Source organism: Somniosus microcephalus, chromosome 2 (assembly GCF_052327205.1).
Source record: "Somniosus microcephalus isolate GS21.2 chromosome 2, FLI_Smic_1.0, whole genome shotgun sequence".
NCBI classification, from domain to species: Eukaryota; Metazoa; Chordata; class Chondrichthyes; order Squaliformes; family Somniosidae; genus Somniosus; species Somniosus microcephalus.
Genome location: NC_140988.1, coordinates 112,575,770 through 112,595,645, shown reverse-complemented (window position 1 = coordinate 112,595,645; position 19,876 = coordinate 112,575,770).

Below are 19,876 nucleotides of genomic sequence, written 5' to 3'. Positions count from 1 at the left end.
ACGATCAACAGGTACACCCTACTAGACGCCTACCCGCTACCCCGCATATCAGAAATGGTGAACCAAATCGCCCAATACCGGGTGTTCTCCACCATCGACCTCAAGTCAGCGTACCACCAGCTCCCTATCAGACCAGAGGACCGCCCGTACACCGCCTTCGAGGCGAACGGACGCCTCTACCAATTCCTCAGAGTCCCCTTTGGGGTGACGAATGGGGTCTCGGTCTTCCAGAGGGAGATGGACCGCATGGTCGATGACCACCACTTGCAGGCAACCTTCCCCTACCTCGACAACGTCACCATCTGCGGTCACAACCAGCAGGATCACGACTCGAACCTCGAGTGGTTTCTGAAAACCACACAAAAACTCAACCTCACCTACAACGAGGACAAGTGCGTTTTCAACACCACGCGCCTCTGCATACTAGGCAGCGTGGTGGAGAATGGGGAAATCGGACCAGACCCCGACCGATTGCGCCCCCTACGGGAGCTGCCCCTGCCCAACACTCCCAAAGCCCTGAAAAGGTGCCTGGGGTTATTTTCTTATTATTCCCAATGGGTCCCCAACTACTCCGACAAAGCCCGCCCCCTCTTGAAAGCATCCTCTTTTCCGCTCTCTGCTGAGGCCCACGCCGCCTTCAAAAGCATTAAGCAGGATATTGAGCGGGCCACGCTTCAGGCAGTGGACGAGAACACTCCATTTCAAGTGGAAAGTGATGCGTCTGACTTTGCCTTGGCGGCCACCCTCAACCAGGCGGGGCGGCCCGTAGCTTTCTTCTCGAGGACCCTCCAAGGGCCCGAGATCAGACACTCCTCCGTGGAAAAGGAGGCCCAAGCCATCGTGGAGGCAGTGCGCCACTGACGCCACTACCTAGCCGGCAAACGCTTCACCCAATTACCGACCAGCGGTCGGTAGCGTTTATGTTCAATAATAAACAGAGGGGGAAGATCAAAAATGATAAGATTCTTAGGTGGCGGATCGAGCTCTCCACCTTCGAGTATGACATCATTTACCGGCCAGGGGCCCTTAACGAATCCCCTGACGCCCTCTCACGAGGGATGTGTGCCAGCGCCACCGGGGATCGGCTACAGACCCTCCACAACGACCTCTGCCACCCAGGGGTCACGCGGCTGTTCCACTTCATAAAGTCCCGCAACTTACCCTACTCGATTGAGGAAGTTCGGTCTCTGACCAGGAACTGCTGCACTTGCGCTGAGTGCAAGCCTCGGTTCTACCGCCCAGATAGAGCCCACTTAATCAAAGCTACACGGCCCTTTGAGCGGCTCAGCTTAGATTTCAAGGGCCCCCTCCCGTCCGTCGACCGCAATGTTTACTTCCTGAACATTGTGGACGAATACTCCCGGTTCCCATTCGCCTTCCCCTGCCCAGACATGACCAGTGCCACGGTCATTAAATGCCTCAACAGCCTGTTCTGCCTGTTCGGTATGCCGAGCTACATCCATACGGATAGGGGGGCGTCCTTCATGAGTGAAGAGCTACGCCAGTACATGCTGTCCAGGGGGATCGCCACGAGCCGTACCCCCAGCTACAACCACCGGGGTAACGGTCAAGTGGAGCGAGAGAACGGGACAGTATGGAAAGCAGTCACTCTAGCTCTAAGGACCAAGGGCCTCCCTATCTCCCGCTGGCAGAAAGTCCTCCCAGATGTGCTCCATTCGATACGGTCACTATTGTGTACTGCCACTAATGCCACGCCTCATGAACGAATGTTTGTCTTTCCCCGGAAATCCACCTCAGGCGCATCCATGCCGTCATGGCTCTCCACCCCAGGTCCGGTATTCGTGCGAAGGCATGTGAGGGGCCACAAGACGGACCCTCTCGTGGAGCCAGTGCACTTACTCCACGCCAACCCCCAATATGCGTATGTCTGGCACGCCGACGGAAGGGAGGACACCATGTCCATAAAAGACGTCGCCCCAGCCGGTAACGACAACAACCACGACAATAGCAGCAACAACGATCACAGCAACACTTACCCACCCACTACTCTTTCATCACCCCCGGAAGAACATCGACCAATGGCACCCCCACCAACTGCCCCTTCAACAACCCTGGCGGCACCCCCGGCAGAGACCCAGGAGGCCACCGGGGACACCCAGCCGCGGCACCACAACAGCCACGTCGGTCGCAGAGGACTATTAAACCCCCGAACAGACCAAATCTATAGAAGGGGTGAATGTGATGAAATATTCCATTCATCACTGCCTGTGACTGTGGTTGGTTTCAGTTTCATTTCCCTTACCTCTGTTCGGTTTCCTCACCATTGTATTGTACTATGTGTAGTGCTCCGCCCATACCTGGCCCATTGTATTGTACTATGTGTAGGGCTCCGCCCATACCTGGCCCCTATGTAAGCTGGCCCAGCCTGCAGCACATCCAGTACAGCAGAGCTCTGGATGGAAGATATCTCTCTCCTGTGTGTTACCTTCTAAGTCAATAAAAGCCTTGTTTTGTTTCTCTAACATCGAGTCTCGGAATTATTGAGGCACATCACAGAGTGTGCCCTGGGCTCTCTCCCTCCTGTTACTGTCCATCCTGAATACAGAGTGTGCCCTGGGCTCTCTCCCTCCTGTTACTGTTCATCCTGAATACAGAGTGTGCCCTGGGCTCTCTCCCTCCTGTTACTGTCCATTCTGAATACAGAGTGTGCCCTGGGCTCTCTCCCTCCTGTTACTGTTCATCCTGAATACAGAGTGTGCCCTGGGCTCTCTCCTTCCTGTTACTGTTCATCCTGAATACAGAGTGTGCCCTGGGCTCTCTCCCTCCTGTGACTGTCCATCCTGAATACAGAGTGTGCCCTGGGCTCTCTCCCTCCTGTTACTGTCCATCCTGAATACAGAGTGTGCCCTGGGCTCTCTCCCTCCTGTTACTGTTCATCCTGAATACAGAGTGTGCCCTGGGCTCTCTCCCTCCTGTTACTGTTCATCCTTAATACAGAGTGTGCCCTGGGCTCTCTCTCTCCTGTTACTGTCCATCCTGAATACAGAGTGTGCCCTGGGCTCTCTCCCTCCTGTTACTGTTCATCCTGAATACAGAGTGTGCCCTGGGCTCTCTCCCTCCTGTTACTGTCCATCCTGAATACAGAGTGTGCCCTGGGCTCTCTCTCTCCTGTTACTGTTCCATCCAGAATACAGAGTGTGCCCTGGGCTCTCTCCCTCCTGTTACTGTCCATCCTGAAGACAGAGTGTGCCCTGGGCTCTCTCCCTCCTGTTACTGTTCATCCTGAATACAGAGTGTGCCCTGGGCTCTCTCCCTCCTGTTACTGTTCATCCTGAATACAGAGTGTGCCCTGGGCTCTCTCCCTCCTGTTACTGTCCATCCTGAATACAGAGTGTGCCCTGGGCTCTCTCCCTCCTGTTACTGTCCATCCTGAATACAAAGTGTGCCCTGGGCTCTCTCCCTCCTGTTACTGTTCATCCTGAATACAGAGTGTGCCCTGGGCTCTCTCCCTCCTGTTACTGTTCATCCTGAATACAGAGTGTGCCCTGGGCTCTCTCCCTCCTGTTACTGTCCATCCTGAATACAAAGTGTGCCCTGGGCTCTCTCCCTCCTGTTACTGTTCATCCTGAATACAGAGTGTGCCCTGGGCTCTCTCCCTCCTGTTACTGTCCATCCTGAATACAGAGTGTGCCCTGGGCTCTCCCTCCGGTTACTGTCCATCCTGAATACAGAGTGTGCCCTGGGCTCTCTCCCTCCTGTTACTGTCCATCCTGAATACAGGGTGTGCCCTGGGCTCTCCCTCCTGTTACTGTTCATCCTGAATACAGAGTGTGCCCTGGGCTCTCTCCCTCCTGTTACTGTTCATCCTGAATACAGAGTGTGCCCTGGGCTCTCTCCCTCCTGTTACTGTCCATCTTGAATACAGATTGTGCCCTGGGCTCTCCCTCCTGTTACTGTCCATCCTGAATACAGAGTGTGCCCTGGGCTCTCTCCCTCCTGTTACTGTCCATCCTGAATACAGGGTGTGCCCTGGGCTCTCTCCCTCCTGTTACTGTTCATCCTGAATACAGAGTGTGCCCTGGGCTCTGTCCCTCCTGTTACTGTCCATCCTGAATACAGGGTGTGCCCTGGGCTCTCTCCCTCCTGTTACTGTTCATCCTGAAGACAGAGTGTGCCCTGGGCTCTCTCCCTCCTGTTACTGTTCATCCTGAATACAGAGTGTGCCCTGGGCTCTCTCCCTCCTGTTACTGTCCATCCTGAATACAGAGTGTGCCCTGGGCTCTCTCCCTCCTGTTACTGTTCATCCTGAATACAGAGTGTGCCCTGGGCTCTCTCCCTCCTGTTACTGTCCATCCTGAATACAGAGTGTGACCTGGCCTCTCTCCCTCCTGTTACTGTCCATCCTGAATACAAAGTGTGCCCTGGGCTCTCTCCCTCCTGTTACTGTTCATCCTGAATACAGAGTGTGCCCTGGGCTCTCCCTCCGGTTACTGTCCATCCTGAATACAGAGTGTGCCCTGGGCTCTCTCCCTCCTGTTACTGTCCATTCTGAATACAGGGTGTGCCCTGGGCTCTCCCTCCTGTTACTGTTCATCCTGAATACAGAGTGTGCCCTGGGCTCTCTCCCTCCTGTTACTGTTCATCCTGAATACAGAGTGTGCCCTGGGCTCTCTCCCTCCTGTTACTGTTCATCCTGAATATAGAGTGTGCCCTGGGCTCTCTCCCTCCTGTTACTGTCCATCTTGAATACAGATTGTGCCCTGGGCTCTCCCTCCTGTTACTGTCCATCCTGAATACAGAGTGTGCCCTGGGCTCTCTCCCTCCTGTTACTGTCCATCCTGAATACAGGGTGTGCCCTGGGCTCTCTCCCTCCTGTTACTGTCCATCCTGAATACAGGGTGTGCCCTGGGCTCTCTCCCTCCTGTTACTGTCCATCCTGAATACAGAGTGTGCCCTGGGCTCTGTCCCTCCTGTTACTGTCCATCCTGAATACAGAGTGTGCCCTGGGCTCTCTCCCTCCTGTTACTGTCAAATTCAAATTCAAATTCAAATCGCTATATGGCATGATAAGGTACATCTTATGTTGCCAAAGCATCAAAATACATTTATGGTTGAACACATAAACGCAGTTCTATTCATACAGTGTATAAAAAGGTATATCCCTGAGTGTATAAATATACTATCGCCTTGTTTATATATACTCTTTTCTTAGTTTACTGGTTGTCCCTCTGTTCATGGCAAGCTGTAACATAGTGTGCCGCCAGTGTTACACAGCTTCTCTCCTCCCCCAGTAGGAATGGGAGTTTTTGGTTGTCATTCAGATTTCTGAATTCAGGGCATATTTGTGAGAATTTTCGGTAGAAATTCTCCCTGATGCCCTGATATTTTCCACAGGCTGTGAGGAAGTGCATCTCTGTCTCCACTACTCCCTGACTGCAGTGAGCGCATATCCTGTCTTCTCTTGGCAGCCTGGTCTGCCTGTGTCTGCCTTTTTCGATCGCTAGGCTATGTTCGCTAAGTCTGTACCTTGTCAAGGTTCTTCTCAGTTTGTTATCCTTTACCATGGTCAGGTAATCAGCTATGTTGTATTGTCTGTTTAGGGCCAAGTAGCAATTGAGTTTGCTTTGGGTTTTTGTTGTTTCTGCCCAATATGTCAGATATTTTTCCTTTTGCTTAGCGACGATTGTGTTGGGTCGAATTCTTTGTGTTACCCTGTCACTGTCCTGGGGCTGGTTATTGTTAGTATTGTTTGTAGTTCCTTCACTGAGTCCCAGGACTAGTTGACTGAGGGTATTCTTCTTTATGGTCACCTCTTGGCATTTCAGGGAGTTGTAGTGATAGCATTGGGGGTTGCTCATTTGTTGGTGATTCCAAAATTTGGTGGCTCTTTTTTGGATAGTGATTATTAATGGATATTGGCCTAGTTACGCCCTGCATGCATTGTTTACTGTTTTCCTTTGAGTCCGGAGGATACTTTTACAGAATCCTGAATCCATCCTGAATACAGAGTGTGCCCTGGGTTCTCTCCCTCCTGTTACTGTCCATCCTGAAGACAGAGTGTGCCCTGGGCTCTCTCCCTCCTGTTAATGTTCATCCTGAATACAGAGTGTGCCCTGGGCTCTCTCCCTCCTGTTACTGTTCATCCTGAATACAGAGTGTGCCCTGGGCTCTCTCCCTCCTGTTACTGTCCATCCTGAATACAGAGTGTGACCTGGGCTCTCTCCCTCCTGTTACTGTCCATCCTGAATACAAAGTGTGCCCTGGGCTCTCTCCCTCCTGTTACTGTTCATCCTGAATACAGAGTGTCCCCTGGGCTCTCTCCCTCCTGTTACTGTTCATCCTGAATACAGAGTGTGCCCTGGGCTCTCTCCCTCCTGTTACTGTCCATCCTGAATACAAAGTGTGCCCTGGGCTCTCTCCCTCCTGTTACTGTCCATCCTGAATACAGAGTGTGCCCTGGGCTCTCTCCCTCCTGTTACTGCCCATCCTGAATACAGAGTGTGCCCTGGGCTCACTCCCTCCTGTTACTGCCCATCCTGAACACAGAGTGTGCCCTGGGCTCTCTCCCTCCTGTTACTGTCCATCCTGAATACAGAGTGTGCCCTGGGCTCTCTCCCTCCTGTTACTGTCCATCCTGAACACAGAGTGTGCGCTGGGCTCTCTCCCTCCTGTTATTGTCCATCCTGAATACACAGTGTGCCCAGGGCTCTCTCCCTCCTGTTGCTGTCCATCCTGAATACAGAGTGTGCGCTGGGCTCTCTCCCTCCTGTTATTGTCCATCCTGAATACAGAGTGTGCCCTGGGCTCTCTCCCTCCTGTTACTGTTCATCCTGAATGCAGAGTGTGCCCTGGGCTCGCTCCTTCCTGTTACTGTCCATCCTGAATACAGAGTGTGCCCTGGGCTCTCTCCCTCCTGTTACTGTCCATCCTGAATACAGAGTGTGCCCTGGGCTCTATCCCTCCTGTTACTGTTCATGCTGAATACAGTGTGCCCTGGGCTCTCTCTCTCCTGTTACTGTCCATCCTGAATACAGAGTGTGCCCTGGGCTCTCTCCCTCCTGTTACTGTCCATCCTGAATACAGGGTGTGCCCTGGGCTCTCTCCCTCCTGTTACTGTCCATCCTGAATACAGGGTGTGCCCTGGGCTCTCTCCCTCCTGTTACTGTCCATCCTGAATACAGAGTGTGCCCTGGGCTCTGTCCCTCCTGTTAGTGTCCATCCTGAATACAGAGTGTGCCCTGGGCTCTCTCCCTCCTTTTACTGTTCATCCAGAATACAGAGTGTGCCCTGGGCTCTCTCCCTCCTGTTACTGTTCCATCCTGAATACAAAGTGTGCCCAGGGCTCTCTCCCTTCTGTTACTGTCCATCCTGAATACAGAGTGTGCACTGGGCTCTCTCCCTCCTGTTACTGTCCATCCTGAATGCAGAGTGTGCCCTGGGCTCTCTCCCGCCTGTTACTGTTCATCCTGAATACAGAGTGTGCCCTGGGCTCTCTCCCTCCTGTTACTGTCCATGCTGAATACAGAGAGTGCCCTGGGCTCTCTCCCTCCTGTTACTGTCCATCCTGAATACAGAGTGTGCCCTGGGCTCTCTCCCTCCTGTTACTGTCCATCCTGAACACAGAGTGTGATCTGGGCTCTCTCCCTCCTGTTATTGTCCATCCTGAATACACAGTGTGCCCAGGGCTCTCTCCCTCCTGTTGCTGTCCATCCTGAATACAGAGTGTGCGCTGGGCTCTCTCCCTCCTGTTATTGTCCATCCTGAATACAGAGTGTGCCCTGGGCTCTCTCCCTCCTGTTACTGTTCATCCTGAATGCAGAGTGTGCCCTGGGCTCGCTCCTTCCTGTTACTGTCCATCCTGAATACAGAGTGTGCCCTGGGCTCTCTCCCTCCTGTTACTGTCCATCCTGAATACAGAGTGTGCCCTGGGCTCTATCCCTCCTGTTACTGTTCATGCTGAATACAGAGTGTGCCCTGGGCTCTCTCTCTCCTGTTACTGTCCATCCTGAATACAGAGAGTGCCCTGGGCTCTCTCCCTCCTGTTACTGTCCATCCTGAATACAGAGTGTGCCCTGGGCTCTATCCCTCCTGTTACTGTTCATGCTGAATACAGAGTGTGCCCTGGGCTCTCTCTCTCCTGTTACTGTCCATCCTGAATACAGAGTGTGCCCTGGGCTCTCTCTCTCCTGTTACTCTCCATCCTGAATAAAGAGTGTGCCCTGGGCTCTCTCCCTCCTGTGTCTGTCCATCCTGAATACAGAGTGTGCCCTGGGCTCTCTCCCTCCTGTCACTGTTCATCCTGAATAAAGAGTGTGCCCTGGGCTCTCTCCCTCCTGTTACTGTCCATCTTGAATACAGAGTGTGCCCTGGGCTCTCTCCCTCCTGTTGCTGTCCATCCTGAATACATCGTGTGCCCTGGGCTCTCTCCCTCCTGTTACTGTCCATCCTGAATACAAAGTGTGCCCTGGGCTCTCTCCCTCCTGTTACTGTTCATCCTGAATAAAGTGTGTGCCCTGGGCTCTCTCCCTCTTGTTACTGTCCATCCTGAATACAGTGTGTGTCCTGGGCTCTGTCCCTCCTGTTACTGTCCATCCTGAATACAGAGTGTGCCCTGGGCTCTCTCCCTCCTGTTACTGTCCATCCTGAATACAGAGTGTGCCCTGGGCTCTCTCCCTCCAGTTGCTGTCCATCCTGAATACATCGTGTGCCCTGGGCTCTCTCCTTCCTGTTACTGTCCATTCTGAATACAGAGTGTGCCCTGAGCTCTCTCCCTCCTGTTACTGTCCATCCTGAATACAGAGTGTGCCCTGGGCTCTCTCCCTCCAGTTGCTGTCCATCCTGAATACATCGTGTGCCCTGGGCTCTCTCCTTCCTGTTACTGTCCATCCTGAATACAGAGTGTGCCCTGAGCTCTCTCCCTCCTGTTACTGTCCATCCTGAATACACAGTGTGCCCTGGGCTCTCTCCCTCCTTTTACTGTCCATCCTGAATACAGAGTGTGCCCTGGGCTCTCTCCCTCCTGTTACTGTCCATCCTGAATACAGAGTGTGCCCTGGGCTCTCTCCCTCCTGTTCCTGTCCATCCTGAATACAGAGTGTGCCCTGGGCTCTCTCTCTCCTGTTACTGTCCATCCTGAATACAGAGTGTGCCCTGGGCTCCCTCCCTCCTGTTACTGTCCATCCTGAATACACAGTGTGCCCTGGGCTCTCTCCCTCCTGTTACTGTTCATCCTCAATACAGAGTGTGCCTTGGGTTCTCTCCCTCCTGTTACTGTCCATCCTGAATACAGAGTGTGCCCTGAGCTCTCTCCCTCCTGTTACTGTCCATCCTGAATACAGAGTTTGCCCTGGGCTCTCTCCCTCCTTTTACTGTCCATCCTGAATACAGAGTTTGCCCTGGGCTCTCGCCCTCCTTTTACTGTCCATCCTGAATACAGAGTGTGCCCTGGGCTCTCTCCCTCCTGTTACTGTCCATCCTGAATACAGAGTGTGCCCTGGGCTCTCTCCCTCCTGTTCCTGTCCATCCTGAATACAGTGTGTGCCCTGGGCTCTCTCCCTCCTGTTACTATTCAACCTGAATACAGAGTGGGCCCTGGGCTGTCTCCCTCCTGTTACTGTCCATCCTGAATACAGAGTGTGCCCTGGGCTCTCTCCCTCCTGTTACTGTTCAACCTGAATACAGTGGGGGCCCTGGGCTCTCTCCCTCCTGTTACTGTCCATCCTGAATACAGAGTGTGCCCTGGGCTCTCTCCCTCCTGTTGCTGTCCATCCTGAATACAGAGTGTGCCCTGGGCTCTCTCCCTCCTGTTACTGTCCATCCTGAATACAGAGTGTGCCCTGGGCTCTCTCCCTCCTGTTGCTGTCCATCCTGAATACAGAGTGTGCCCTGGGCTCTCTCCCTCCTTTTACTGTTCATCCTGTATACAGAGTGTGCCCTGGGCTCTCTCCCTCCTGTTACTGTCCATCCTGAATACAGAGTGTGCCCTGGGCTCTATCCCTCCTGTTACTGTTCATGCTGAATACAGAGTGTGCCCTGGGCTCTCTCTCTCCTGTTCCTGTCCATCCTGAATACAGAGTGTGCCCTGGGCTCTCTCCCTCCTGTTACTGTTCATCCTGAATACAGAGTGTACCCTGGGCTCTCTCCCTCCTGTTACTGTTCATCCTGAATACAGAGTGTGCCCTGGGCTCTCTCCTTCCTGTTCCTGTTCATCCTGAATACAGAGTGCGCCCTGGGCTCTCTCCCTCCTGTTACTGTCCCATCCTGAATATAGACTGCGCCCTGGGCTCTCTCTCTCCTGTTACTGTCCATCCTGAATACAGAGTGTGTCCTGGGATCTCTCCCTCCTGTTACTGTCCATCCTGAATACAGAGTGTGCCCTGGGCTCTCTCCCTCCTGTTGCTGTCCATCCTGAATACAGCGTGTGCCCTGGGCTCTCTCCCTCCTGTTACTGTCCATCCTGAATACAGAGTGCGCCCTGGGCTCTCTCTCTCCTGTTACTGTCCATCCTGAATACAGAGTGTGCCCTGGGCTCTCTCCCTCCTGTTACTGTCCATGCTGAATACAGATTGTTCCCTGGGCTCTCTCCCTCCTGTTACTGTCCCATCCTGAATATAGACTGCGCCCTGGGCTCTCTCTCTCCTGTTACTGTCCATCCTGAATACAGAGTGTGTCCTGGGATCTCTCCCTCCTGTTACTGTCCATCCTGAATACAGAGTGTGCCCTGGGCTCTCTCCCTCCTGTTGCTGTCCATCCTGAATACAGCGTGTGCCCTGGGCTCTCTCCCTCCTGTTACTGTCCATCCTGAATACAGAGTGCGCCCTGGGCTCTCTCTCTCCTGTTACTGTCCATCCTGAATACAGAGTGTGCCCTGGGCTCTCTCCCTCCTGTTACTGTCCATCCTGAATACAGAGTGCGGCCTGGGCTCTCTCTCTCCTGTTACTGTCCATCCTGAATACAGACTGCGCCCTGGGCTCTCTCTCTCCTGTTACTGTCCATCCTGAATACAGAGTGTGCCCTGGGCTCTCTCCCTCCTGTTACTGTTCACCCTGAATACAGAGTGTGCCCTGGGCTCTCTCACTCCTTTTACTGTCCATCTGAATACAGAGTGTGCCCTGGGCTCTCTCCCTCCTGTTACTGTCCATCCTGAATACAGAGTGTGCCCTGGGCTCTCTCCCTCCTGTTACTGTCCATCCTGAATACAGAGTGTGCCCTGGGCTCTCTCCCCTCTGTTACTGTTCATCCTGAATACAGAGTGTGCCCTGGGCTCTCTCCCTCCTGTTACTGTTCATCCTGAATACAGAGTGTGCCCTGGGCTCTCTCCCTCCTGTTACTGTTCATCCTGAATACAGAGTGTGCCCTGGGCTCTCTCCCTCCTGTTACTGTCCATCCTGAATACAGAGTGTGCCTTGGGCTCTCTCCCTCCTGTTACTGTTCATCCTGAATACAGAGTGTGCCCTGGGCTCTCTCCCTCCTGTTACTGTTCATCCTGAATGCAGAGTGTGCCCTGGGCTCTCTCCCTCCTGTTACTGTCCATCCTGAATACAGAGGGTGCCTTGGGCTCTCTCCCTCCTGTTACTGTTCATCCTGAATACAGAGTGTGCCCTGGGCTCTCTCCCTCCTGTTACTGTCCATCCTGAAGACAGAGTGTGCCCTGGGCTCTCTCCCTCCTGTTGCTGTCCATCCTGAATACAGAGTGTGCCCTGGGCTCTCTCCCTCCTGTTACTGTCCATCCTGAATACAGAGTGTGCCCTGGGCTCTCTCCCTCCTGTTACTGTCCATCCTGAATACAGAGTGCGCCCTGGGCTCTCTCCCTCCTGTTACTGTTCATCCTGAATACAGAGTGTGCCCTGGGCTCTCTCCCTCCTGTTACTGTTCATCCTGAATACAGACTGTGCCCTCGGCTCTCTCCCTCCTGTTACTGTTCATCCTGAATACAGAGTGTGCCCTGGGCTCTCTCACTCCTTTTACTGTCCATCTGAATACAGAGTGTGCCCTGGGCTCTCTCCCTCCTGTTACTGTTCATGCTGAATACAGAGTGTGCCCTGGGCTCTCACCCTCCTGTTACTGTCCATCCTGAATACAGAGTGTGCCCTGGGCTCTCTCCCTCCTGTTACTGTTCATCCAGAATACAGAGTGTGCCCTGGGCTCTCTCCTTCCTGTTACTGTTCATCCTGAATACAGAGTGTGCCCTGGGCTCTCTCCCTCCTTTTACTGTCCATCTGAATACAGAGTGTGCCCTGGGCTCTCTCCCTCCTGTTACTGTTCATCCTGAATACAGAGTGTGCCCTGGGCTCTCACCCTCCTGTTACTGTTCATCCTGAATACAGAGTGTGCCCTGGGCTCTCTCCCTCCTGTTACTGTCCATCCTGAATACAGAGTGTGCCCTGGGCTCTCTCCCTCCTGTTACTGTTCATCCAGAATACAGAGTGTGCCCTGGGCTCTCACCCTCCTGTTACTGTCCATCCTGAATACAGAGTGTGCCCTGGGCTCTCTCCCTCCTGTTACTGTTCATCCAGAATACAGAGTGTGCCCTGGGCTCTCTCCCTCCTGTTACTGTCCATCCTGAATACAGAGTGTGCCCTGGGCTATCTCCCTCCTTTTACTGTTCATCCAGAATACAGAGTGTGCCCTGGGCTCTCTCCTTCCTGTTACTGTTCCATCCTGAATACAGAGTGTGCCCTGGGCTATCTCACTCCTTTTACTGTCCATCTGAATACAGAGTGTGCCCTGGGCTCTCTCCCTCCTGTTACTGTTCCATCCTGAATACACAGTGTGCCCTGGGCTCTCTCCCTCCTGTTGCTGTCCATCCTGAATACAGAGTGTGCCCTGGGCTCTCTCCCTCCTGTTACTGTTCATCCTGAATACAGAGTGTGCCCTGGGCTCTCTCCCTCCTGTTATTGTCCATCCTGAACACAGAGTGTGCCCTGGGCTCTCTCCCTCCTTTTACTGTTCATCCAGAATACCGAGTGTGCCCTGGGCTCTCTCCCTCCTGTTACTGTTCATCCTGAATACAGAGTGTGCCCTGGGCTCTCTCCCTCCTGTTACTGTTCCATCCTGAATACACAGTGTGCCCAGGGCTCTCTCCCTTCTGTTACTGTCCATCCTGAATACAGAGTGTGCCCTGGGCTCTCTCCCTCCTGTTACTGTCCATCCTGAATGCAGAGTGTGCCCTCGGCTCTCTCCCTCCTGTTACTGTTCATCCTGAATACAGAGTGTGCCCTGGGCTCTCTCCCTCCTGTTACTGTCCATGCTGAATACAGAGAGTGCCCTGGGCTCTCTCCCTCCTGTTACTGTCCATCCTGAATACAGAGTGTGCCCTGGGCTCTCTCCCTCCTGTTACTGTCCATCCTGAACACAGAGTGTGCCCTGGGCTCTCTCCCTCCTTTTACTGTTCATCCAGAATACAGAGTGTGCCCTGGGCTCTCTCCCTCCTGTTACTGTTCCATCCTGAATACACAGTGTGCCCAGGGCTCTCTCCCTCCTGTTGCTGTCCATCCTGAATACAGAGTGTGCGCTGGGCTCTCTCCCTCCTGTTATTGTCCATCCTGAATACAGAGTGTGCCCTGGGCTCTCTCCCTCCTGTTACTGTTCATGCTGAATGCAGAGTGTGCCCTGGGCTCGCCCCTTCCTGTTACTGTCCATCCTGAATACAGAGTGTGCCCTGGGCTCTCTCCCTCCTGTTACTGTCCATCCTGAATACAGAGTGTGCCCTGGGCTCTATCCCTCCTGTTACTGTTCATGCTGAATACAGAGTGTGCCCTGGGCTCTCTCTCTCCTGTTACTGTCCATCCTGAATACAGAGTGTGCCCTGGGCTCTCTCCCTCCTGTTACTGTCCATCCTGAATACAGAGTGTGCCCTGGGCTCTATCCCTCCTGTTACTGTTCATGCTGAATACAGAGTGTGCCCTGGGCTCTCTCTCTCCTGTTACTGTCCATCCTGAATACAGAGTGTGCCCTGGGCTCTCTCTCTCCTGTTACTCTCCATCCTGAATAAAGAGTGTGCCCTGGGCTCTCTCCCTCCTGTTACTGTCCATCCTGAATACAGAGTGTGCCCTGGGCTCTCTCCCTCCTGTTACTGTCCATCCTGAATACAGATTGTGCCCTGGGCTCTCTCCCTCCTGTTACTGTTCATCCTGAATACAGAGTGTGCCCTGGGCTATCTCACCCCTTTTACTGTCCATCCTGAATACAGAGTGTGCCCTGGGCTCTCTCCCTCCTGTTACTGTCCATCCTGAATACAGAGTGTGCCCTGGGCTCTCTCCCCTCTGTTACTGTTCATCCTGAATACAGAGTGTGCCCTGGGCTCTCTCCCTCCTGTTACTGTCCATCCTGAATACAGAGTGTGCCCTGGGCTCTCTCCCCTCTGTTACTGTCCATCCTGAATACAGAGTGTGCCTTGGGCTCTCTCCCTCCTGTTACTGTTCATCCTGAATACAGAGTGTGCCCTGGGCTCTCTCCCTCCTGTTACTGTTCATCCTGAATGCAGAGTGTGCCCTGGGCTCTCTCCCTCCTGTTACTGTCCATCCTGAATACAGAGTGTGCCTTGGGCTCTCTCCCTCCTGTTACTGTTCATCCTGAATACAGAGTGTGCCCTGGGCTCTCTCCCTCCTGTTACTGTCCATCCTGAATACAGTGTGTGCCCTGGGCTCTCTCCCTCCTGTTACTGTCATATCCTGAATACAGAGTGTGCCCTGGGCTCTCTCCCTCCTTTTACTGTCCATCCTGAATACAGAGTGTGCCCTGGGCTATCTCGCTCCTTTTACTGTCCATCTGAATACAGAGTGTGCCCTGGGCTATCTCACTCCTTTTACTGTCCATCTGAATACAGAGTGTGCCCTGGGCTCTCTCTCTCCTGTTACTGTTCATCCTGAATACAGAGTGTGCCCTGGGCTCTCTCCCTCCTTTTACTGTCCATCCTGAATACAAAGTGTGCCCTGGGCTATCTCACTCCTTTTACTGTCCATCTGAATACAGAGTGTGCCCTGGGCTCTCTCCCTCCTGTTACTGTCCATCCTGAATACAGAGTGTGTCCTGGGCTCTCTCCCTCCTGTTACTGTCCATCCTGAATACAGAGTGTGCCCTGGGCTCTCTCCCTCCTTTTACTGTTCATCCAGAATACAGAGTGTGCCCTGGGCTCTCTCCCTCCTTTTACTGTTCATCCAGAATACAGAGTGTGCCCTGGGCTCTCTCCTTCCTGTTACTGTCCATCCTGAATACAGAGTGTGCCCTGGGCTCTCTCCCTCCTGTTACTGTCCATCCTGAATACAGAGGGTGCCCTGGGCTCTCTCCCTCCTGTTACTTTTCATCCAGAATACAGAGTGTGCCCTGAGCTCTCTCCCTCCTGTTACTGTTCCATCCTGAATACAGAGTGTGCCCTGGGCTCTCTCCCTCCTGTTACTGTTCATCCTGAATACAGAGTGTGCCCTGAGCTCTCTCCCTCCTGTTACTGTCCATCCTGAATACAGAGTGTGCCATGGGCTCTCTCCCTCCTGTTACTGTCCATCCTGAAGACAGAGTGTGCCCTGGGCTCTCTCCCTCCTGTTACTGTCCATCCTGAATACAGAGTGTGCCCTGAGCTCTCTCCCTCCTGTTACTGTTCATCCTGAATACAGTGTGTGTCCTGGGCTCTCTCCCTCCTGTTACTGTCCATCCTGAAGACAGAGTGTGCCCTGGGCTCTCTCCCTCCTGTTACTGTCCATCCTGAATACAGAGTGTGCCCTGAGCTCTCTCCCTCCTGTTACTGTTCATCCTGAATACAGAGTGTGCCCTGGGCTCTCTCCCTCCTGTTACTGTCCATGCTGAATACAGAGTGCGCCCTGGGCTCTCTCCCTCCTGTTACTGTTCATCCTGAATACAGAGTGTGCCCTGGGCTCTCTCCCTCCTGTTACTGTTCATCCTGAATACAGACTGTGCCCTCGGCTCTCTCCCTCCTGTTCCTGTTCATCCTGAATACAGAGTGTGCCCTGGGCTATCTCACTCCTTTTACTGTCCATCTGAATACAGAGTGTGCCCTGGGCTCTCTCCCTCCTGTTACTGTTCATCCTGAATACAGAGTGTGCCCTGGGCTCTCACCCTCCTGTTACTGTCCATCCTGAATACAGAGTGTGCCCTGGGCTCTCTCCCCTCTGTTACTGTTCATCCTGAATACAGAGTGTGCCCTGGGCTATCTCCCTCCTTTTACTGTGTGATGAAATATTTCCATTCATCACTGCCTGTGTCTGAGATCGGTTTCAGTGTCATTTCCCTTCCCCCAGACCTCATTGTATTGTGTACTGGAATGTGCTGTATTGTATACTGGAATGTGCTGGGATGTGCTGTGTGTAGGGCTCCGCCCATACCTGGCCCCGTTTGTAAGCTTGCTTCAGTCTAGCCCCAATCTCCAGAAGGATGACATCTCTCTCGCTTACGTGTTTCGTTCTAAGTTAATAAAAGCCTTGTTTTGTTCTGCTACCTTCGAGTCTCGGAATTATTGAGGCACATCAATTTTATTGACTTATTTTTTCAACACTATGGATCAACTCCTGAAACCCGAACGTTTGGATTTGGATCAACATGCTCCGGACGCATCAGCATGCTTCAGACACTGGTTTGAGTGTATGGAATTCTTCCTGGACAATTCCGCAGCCGTCAAAGACGCTACGGACGCTGCAAGGATGAGACTCGGAATTCTGCGGAATTGGGTAAGCCACCGGGTTTACCCCCTCATCCAAGACGCCGAGACGTACCTGGCTGCCTGCGACATCTTAAAGGCGCATTACCAGCAGCCTACGAATGAGGTGTATGCTAGGCACCTGCTCGCCACCCGCGCACAGCGACCTGGGGAATCGGTGGAGGAGTTCCTAAGCACCCTGAAAATGCTTGGCAAAGACTGCAAGTGCCAAGATGTAAAAGCCGCGGTGTACACTGACGAGCTTGTTCGCGATGCCTTCATCACAGGCCTCAGCTCCACTTACATCCGACAAAGACTGCTGGAAAAAACGGGGTTGGACCTGAAACAGGCTGCGGACACCGCGCGATCCCTGGATGTGGCCCAGAGAAACTCGGACGCCTACTCTTCAGCCCGCGCCGTCCACGCCGCCACGTGTGCACCGAGGGCGCCGCCATCTTGGAAGGCATCTTCCCCGCCCGACAGCCCGACACCGGCTGGGCCCCGCTCTCCCCCCAGAAGCCCTACGACAGCCGCGACGCGTCAGGGACCCAACTGCTACTTCTGCGGGCAGCCAAAGCACACCAGAAACCTGTGCCCGGCGAAAGGCACCACCTGCTTTAAGTGCGGTAAGAAGGGGCACTTCGGGAAGGTGTGCAGAGGGAACCCCGCCGGAAAACCAACCGCCGGAAAACCTGCCACCGCCGCGTGTGCGCCGTGGGAGCGGCCATCTTGGACGCCATCTTGCCCGACCTCGTGGGGTCCGCCATCTTGTGAGCAGACAGCGTGGACGCCATCTTGTATCGATCAGGGCCCTACAGTGGCATCGGTCACAGTGGACAAGACCAGGCCGCACCCGCTATCCAGATCAATGGTGGACATCGAGGTAAACGGGTGCCGGGTTAAATGCTTAATTGACAGTGGAAGCACGGAGAGCTTTATCCACCCAGAACTGGCACAACAACTCTCCCTAAAGGTGGTCCCTACTCAGGGTACCATCTCTATGGCTGACAAAACCCAGACATCGACCATTCTGGGTTACTGCACGGTACAATTGTGCGTTAACGGAACTGTATATGATAATTTTAAAGTATTAATCATGAAGAACCTATGTGCGAGCGTGATCTTGGGCCTGGATTTCCAGTGCAACCACCAAAGCATCACGCTCAAGTACGGTGGGTCCCAGCCGCCCCTCACAGTGTGCGGTCTGGCTACCCTGAAGGTAAAGCCGCCTTCGCTATTCGCGAACCTTACCCCTAACTGCCGGCCAATAGCGACCAAAAGCAGGAGGTACAGCTGGGAGGACAGGCGGTTTATCGCGACCGAGGTAGACAGGCTCCTGAAAGAGCGCATTATTGAACGCAGCAACAGCCCGTGGCGCGTCCAAGTGGTAGTGGTAAGGGGTAGCGAGAAGAAACGGATGGTGATCGACTATAGTCAAACGATCAACAGGTACACCCTACTAGACGCCTACCCGCTACCCCGCATATCAGAAATGGTGAACCAAATCACCCAATACCGGGTGTTCTCCACCATCGACCTCAAGTCAGCGTACCACCAGCTCCCTATCAGACCAGAGGACCGCCCGTACACCGCCTTCGAGGCGAACGGACGCCTCTACCAATTCCTCAGAGTCCCCTTTGGGGTGACGAATGGGGTCTCGGTCTTCCAGAGGGAGATGGACCGCATGGTCGATGACCACCACTTGCAGGCAACCTTCCCCTACCTCGACAACGTCACCATCTGCGGTCACAACCAGCAGGATCACGACTCGAACCTCGAGAGGTTCCTGAAAACCGCACAAAAACTCAACCTCACCTACAACGAGGACAAGTGCGTTTACAACACCACGCGCCTCTGCATACTAGGCAGCGTGGTGGAGAATGGGGAAATCGGACCAGACCCCGACCGATTGCGCACCCTACGGGAGCTGCCCCTGCCCAACACTCCCAAAGCCCTGAAAAGATGCCTGGGGTTATTTTCTTATTATTCCCAATGGGTCCCCAACTACTCCGACAAAGCCCGCCCCCTCTTGAAAGCATCCGCTTTCCCGCTCTCTGCTGAGGCCCACGCCGCCTTCAAAAGCATTAAGCAGGATATTGAGCGGGCCACGCTACAGGCAGTGGACGAGAACACTCCATTTCAAGTGGAAAGTGATGCGTCTGACTTCGCCTTGGCGGCCACCCTCAACCAGGCGGGGCGGCCCGTAGCTTTCTTCTCGAGGACCCTCCAAGGGCCCGAGATCAGACACTCCTCCATGGAAAAGGAGGCCCAAGCCATCGTGGAGGCAGTGCGCCACTGGTGCCACTACCTAGCCGGCAAACGCTTCACCCTACTTACCGACCAGCGGTCGGTAGCGTTTATGTTCAATAATAAACAGAGGTGGAAGATTAAAAATGATAAGATTCTTAGGTGGCAGATCGAGCTCTCCACCTTCGAGTACGACATCATTTACCGGCCAGGGGCCCTTAACGAATCCCCTGACGTCCTCTCACGAGGGATGTGTGCCAGCGCCACCGGGGATCGGCTACAGACCCTCCACAACGACCTCTGCCACCCAGGGGTCACGCGGCTGTTCCACTTCATAAAGTCCCGTAACTTACCCTACTCGATTGAGGAAGTTCGGTCCCTGACCAGGAACTGCCGCACTTGCGCTGAGTGCAAGCCTCGGTTCTACCGCCCAGATAGAGCCCACTTAATCAAAGCTACACGGCCCTTTGAGCGGCTCAGCTTAGATTTCAAGGGCCCCCTCCCGTCCGTCGACCGCAATGTTTACTTCCTGAACATTGTGGACGAATACTCCCGGTTCCCATTCGCCTTCCCCTGCCCAGACATGACCAGTGCCACGGTCATTAAATGCCTCAACAGCCTGTTCTGCCTGTTCGGTATGCCGAGCTACATCCATACGGATAGGGGGGCGTCCTTCATGAGTGAAGAGCTACGCCAGTACATGCTGTCCAGGGGGAACGCCACGAGCCGTACCACCAGCTACAACCCCCGGGGTAACGGCCAAGTGGAGCGGGAGAACGGGACAGTATGGAAAGCAGTCACTCTAGCTCTAAGGACCAAGGGCCTCCCTATCTCCCGCTGGCAGGAAGTCCTCTCGGATGTGCTCCATTCGATACGGTCGCTATTGTGTACGGCCACTAATACCACGCCTCATGAACGAATGTTTGTCTTTCCCCGGAAACCCACCTCAGGCGTATCCATGCCGTCATGGCTCTCCACCCCAGGTCGGGTACTCGTGCGAAGGCATGTGAGGGGCCACAA